We start from the raw sequence: 6,000 nt of genomic DNA on the forward strand, positions 1-6,000 counted from the left end.
TGCTGCTTTAGTTACCACTGATTGTACATGTTCCAAATGGTTACAAGCGTCATAATTTCCTTGCGTGCATTGGCATTCCCCATTTACTGCAATGTGCTAAAATGTGAATTTTTATTGCATGCACACTTCAGACACACGCACACATTATACAGTGAATCGATACGCATGTCTTTTGCAATACTGTCAGTAAGGAGGCAGGGATAACGCCTGTTTACATGTTACAGTGACCACCACTGAGAACAGCTGGAGAAAGGCTGCACGTACAATTATTTTTTTTTCTCTGTCAGCAATGAAAACCCACTGCAGAGTTCTATTTTGAATTACTGAACAATAATTCAAAGTATGGACCCTTAGCGATTTTAAAAATGTGATTTTGTAATTACGATGGTTGTTAGCAGCTTGTGCTGCAGCCTCGCTTGTTCCAGTAAATGTGTTTGGCCCGATGGATAATTTCCCATAAGAATCGCGCAGTCATTCTGAAATCGTTATTTCACGTTTCGCGGCAGCGTAACTTCCTGTACAGGCAGTGTAACTTCCAGTGAGTTTTCAAGTACAGTATCAAAATCAGTGACGGATACGCAGCAAAAACAACGTCGTGTGCTTCGCACATCGATCGCGATCTCTGCAACAAACGCCACCAGTGCGACTACCTGAATAACACCAAACTCATTTCAGCATTCGGAAAACACGGTGTACGTAGTAAGCTTTCCCATGGGTACATTTCTCTGCCTTGACGGAAAAGCACACGCTCCAATCACATTCACTTTCACTACGCGCGCACTTGTCACTATGCTGTGCAGGTTAAGCACGCACAGGATATTCACCGTAAGAAACTGTTACTCGCCACTGTCCATTATAATCCTGGCAGGAATTAGGAACGCTTCCGACGACCACAAACAGCTGCAAATAAACGCTTCGTGACATCTCCACAACATAGGTTTTACGTCAGTCTGAAGACCGTTGGACCACGCATATCGAGCGTCGAACGGCGCGGCTTGCATATGTCCTTGGAATCGACGCAGTTTAAGCATTCATAGGCAGGTAGCAGGATCCAACGAAGGCGGCTTGCGTAGACCCTTGGTCTTCGAACCACTTCTTTTACAACTGCGTGAAAACACCGCCGCCGCCATGGCCCACAACCTGCTTGGTTCGTGACCACACGCGAAGCAGCCATTTTTGCTGTTGACGGAAGTGGCGTGATGTCATGTGATCGCGCTGCTGGGCATCGCCTGCTCGACTGCGCCTACGGGATATAGTTTGGCAATACGCCTCCGGGACGGGACCGCATAACAGTGCACCTATTGGCGAACCTACCGGACTCAGCCTACCTCCAATTATTAGAATACATGAGCCAGATCTGTGGCGGGTGTCCACTCCCTCCCGAACGCAAAATGTCACTTGTGACGTTTACCGCTAAAATACGTAAGCCCGCGAATACGGACAGCCTGAGGCCCATACCACTGACCTCGTGTTCAGGCAATCTTATGGAGACGATGGTTCGGGATCGGCACTCTCTATACCTGGAGAACAAGGGCCTATTTGCAGTCACCATGTTCGGGTTTCGCCCGCAAATGTCTGCAAAGGACGTCCTCCTCCAGCTGCACAGGGATGTAATACGACTCACAACTATGCAGCACAATGACAAAGCCATCCTCGCCCTTGATCTGAAAGGGGCTTTCGGCAATGTTAAACACGGTAGCATCCTGGCCAACTTGAGTTCTACCGATTGTGGTGCTAGGGCCTACGCGTATGTAAGATATGTCTTAACTAATCGCCAGGCCTTTATTCAGATTGAGCACGAGGAATTTGGTCCTCTCATGATGGGAACGTTGGGTACCCCTCAGGGAGCGGTGTTATCACCGCTCCTGTTCAACATAGCTATGATGCGCCTCCCAAGACAACTGGCTCGGGTGGAAGGCACTCAACACGCGTTATATGCAGATGACATTACAATCTGGACCACGAAGGTAGCCTTGGGAACATGGAGGACCACCTTCAGCAGGCCGCTTCGATAGCCGATGCGTATGCTACTGACTGTGAGCTCCAATGTGCTCCAGAGAAATCAGAGCTGCATTTCAGAGCGAAGCCAAAGGACACGACAGCAATACACATCTCTCTGTGAGGAGGTCCTGTTAGAGAGGTGGAGGAGCTCCGTATTTTGGGCCTTTTCATTCACCACAGACTCATACCGGACTCCACTATTGTGAAACTCAAGACAGTAGGAAAACAGGTAGGGCGCATGATCCGCCGCGTTTCAAAAAGCGGGGTGGTCTGCGGGGCAGGGACGCGCTTCGACTCGTCTATGCCTGCATGAATAGCCGGATCCTCCACACCATGCCATACCTCTGCACTACTAAGCAAGACGAGGCAAGGATAGACGCCATCATCCGCAAGGCAACTAAGCGAGCCCTGGATCTCCCGGTGGCTACTCCTAATACCAAACTCAAGGCAATGGGGGTGCTAAACTCCTACCACGAGCTGCCGGAGGCCCACCTCCTGAACTAATACACGCGGCTCATGCAGACTGCCCTCGGGCGCCGCCTGCTAAACCGCTTACACATCCAACACGATTGCACTCCAGAGGAGGCGGAGCGTATCCCAGAACTGTGGCGCCTTATGCTCTGGGTCTCGCCGCTTCCCCGTAACAAGGACACCGACATGCACGAAAACAGACGGCAAGCGCGGGCTCTGGCTCTTGAGAGACAACATGGCTCTCGACCCGGTGTATACTAGGTAGACATAGCAGGGCCATCGCCCACGGGATTTTACACGGCCGCTGTAGGTCACCCGGAAATGCACGTTGGTGGACTCTCCACTTTCGAGCCCCAAATTCAATGCGAGCCGATTAAATAGCGATCGCGCTTGCTGCCGCCCACGCCCATTCGAGAATAATCATCACGGACTCCCGACAACCATATGATCATTACTAGGCAGGGGAGATCTCCTTTGCTGCTTCTATTCTGAGACGGACTGCCACTGATCCAAGAAGGAAAAGAATCATTTGGGCTCCTGGCCACCAGGGCTTACGAGGTAATGAGGCCGCTGACGCGGCTGCCCGAGCGCTTACTCTCCGGGCTCCTTATCCCAGCTCTTGTGGCTCGGAGACTAACCAGCCGATGCTGCGGTTCAGGGAAATAATAACGCAATATAGCGACAACAACGGATTTTTGCTGGCCCTGCAAAGGGGCTGAGTAAGATAGAGGAGCGACCGCTAAAGCGCCTGCAGACAGGTACTCTAATCTGTCCTGCAATCATAAAACATTACGATCCTAACACGGATGGGCGATGCCCGCACTGTGGGGAGACCTGTGATATTTCCCACATGGTTGGGGCATGTACTCAAAAACCCCACCTCGTCCCTTCTCCTACCCCCTTTCCGAGATTCATGGGTGGTAGTGGTGGGGGGGCGACACTTTTATTAGAACATCCTTTCTATTAGGCGTTCAGCACGTCCTGGGCCAAGGCGACGAGGGCACGTTGCAGCCTCAGATCCAGGAAGGCGAGCCAGATGGGCCACGGTGGGGGTGGGGGGAAAGGATAGGCGGGCGACTGAAGGCTGCGTTGCACTGTGTAAGGCAGTTTTCTGTGTCCGCATATGTGTGTGGACAGTTTGGGCACTGAGGTGTGGAAGTGTACCGGGATAGATGAAGTTTGGCTGGTGTATGTAGGAGATTAAACTGTATTCGGCGAAGAATGCGAGCTTCACGGATCGATAAGGATGGCTGTGGAAGAGGCATGGGAGAGTGTCCTCCTCCACGGCTCCTTGCTTGAGTCCCAAAGGGCCCTAGTGAAACGGGCGAGAGACGGCGCCTCGTCATGCGGTGCCCCGGACTAGGGACGCCGACAATGCAGCGGGGCCGCTGTGTGGCTACAAAACTCTATTTTACCAATTAAAAGTTTTCACCACCACCACCCTCTCTTCTGACCTCGTGGTGACCCCATTCCGACACGACGGAATGACGTCACGTCATACCATGACAACAACGTTGGTTCGCCGCCACCGAATTTAGCCATTCTATTAATTTTTTTGGACACATGCAGTAATCACCGTGTCTAATTTGTGTGACGCTAATTGACACTTTTCAATGTGCTGTTCGCTATTTTGGGCATTTTCTTCTTTTTTTCTAAAATTTTACCGTCTCAGTTCAGTTCAGTTCAGTTTATTACCTTAAAAGTCCCCCGTAGGGGCATTACATAAGGGGTGGGTTTTTATACAAACAATAAGGATCATGGTAAACAGTTATTGAAAAAATGGTCAGATACAAGTTGCAAAAACGAAGGTGGGCAGGTAGTAGAAGCGATTTCGTGGGGAAGGCCGTTCCAGTCTGTGGCGGTTCGGAAAAAAAATGAAGCAGTGAAGGTGGTGGTCCGGGCACGTGGGCGCGCAACTTGAAGTGGATGGCTGGTTCGATATGATATGCGTGCTGCTGCTGTGATGTATGGTGCTTGATTAAGGGACGAAAAAGAACTTGTGGTACAGTGAAAGGCTAGCAATGCGACGTCGACAGAAAAGCAATGATAAACCAGATTCTGCTTTGAGAGATGAAACGCTGATATTATATGAGTACGATGAATGAATAAATCTAACAGCGCGATTTTGGACTGATTCTAATGCGTCGGCGAGATATGCTTGGTGCGGATTCCAAATGGGCGACGCGTATTCCAGTTTTGGCCTGACAAGTGATTTATAAGCTAGTAATTTGACATGTTCCGGGGCGTTTCGCAGATTACGTTTCAGAAAGCCTAAGGTTTTGTTAGCTGCGGCGATAATGTTAGTGACATGTGTGCTCCAAGACAAATCGTGAGAGAGCGTTACACCTAGGTATTTGTAAGACTGCACTAGTTCCAGGGGTGTGTTAAGAATTGTGTAAGGGAAACAAAAGGGACTGCGCCGGCGGGAGAAGTGCATGCATTTACATTTGTTGGCATTTAGCGTCATTAGTGAATTGTTGCACCAGTCTGAAACGCTGATTAGATCGTTCTGGAGAGCAGTTTGGTCAGATATGTTTTTGATTGTGCGGTAAATGACGCAGTCGTCTGCGAACATGCGTATATTAGAAGAAATACACTGAGGTAAATCGTTAATGTATATTAAAAACAACAGAGGACCAAGGACAGACCCTTGGGGCACGCCGGAAGTTACTGGGAGGGGTCTAGATAAGTTACTGTTGATTAAAACCATTTGCGTACGATTGGACAAGAATTCCTGTATCCACATTATAACGTTAGGATCTAGATTTAGCAGTTGAAGTTTTAGTAACTCGTCGTTATATAGACACCCAAACCTCATCTGGCGTCCAAGCTCTTTTCTTGACGTACGTTTTTCATTCTCAGCATCTTTGTCCACGACTTCTGATTTTCTTTTTTACATTTACATCAATTAGGACTTTTTTAACTCGGTATACTGTTTTTAACCTCTATTTATTTTGAACTGTTTCGGCTTCCGAGGATGGTTTGACGTCGTCCCACTGCATATCTGTCCATGGTTTTATTCTCCTCTAATTAGTCCATATCAATCAAAGTTCTTCTTTAAATATTTAGCGCTAATTAATCATTTTTTATCTATTTCAAACCTTCATCCAAGATGACTCCTTATTTTCTCGCAATTTCGATATCGACGAATGATTTAACGTCACCCACTAAATAGACATTCAAGACTATTTTGACGTCCAATCGACTTTTCGTATTTTAATAAATATCTAATTGCTACACATGAATCAAATTTGACGCGCATCGACTGTTTAACAGTCTGTATGTCATTCTATTATTCTTTTACTCCTAGTTCTTTCTCGAACAACGTAAGCTGCCGACACTTTTTGAATCCGCTTCCTGCGGACACAAAACAGGAAATGTAGCCAATTGATGCGTTCGCATTAAAAAGTTGCTCCAGCGCAGAGTTGACGTGTTTTGACTAACTCTCACTAGATGGCGCCAATCCATCCAAGAGTCTGTAAGGAGATAGCGCCACACAGCGATGGTTGTGGGGAGCCTAAGAGGACG

The 6,000-nt window shown here is 48.3% G+C and overlaps 1 pseudogene; it reads left to right on the forward strand.

The window, feature by feature from the left end:
• LOC149338222 (uncharacterized) overlaps window positions 1-3,835 on the forward strand; it is a 30,263-nt pseudogene extending 26,428 nt beyond the window's left edge.
• Window positions 3,836-6,000: the final 2,165 nt, after the last annotated feature.

Source organism: Amblyomma mixtum, chromosome 6, assembly GCF_055824585.1.
Source record: "Amblyomma mixtum isolate Tamu chromosome 6, ASM5582458v1, whole genome shotgun sequence".
NCBI classification, from domain to species: Eukaryota; Metazoa; Arthropoda; class Arachnida; order Ixodida; family Ixodidae; genus Amblyomma; species Amblyomma mixtum.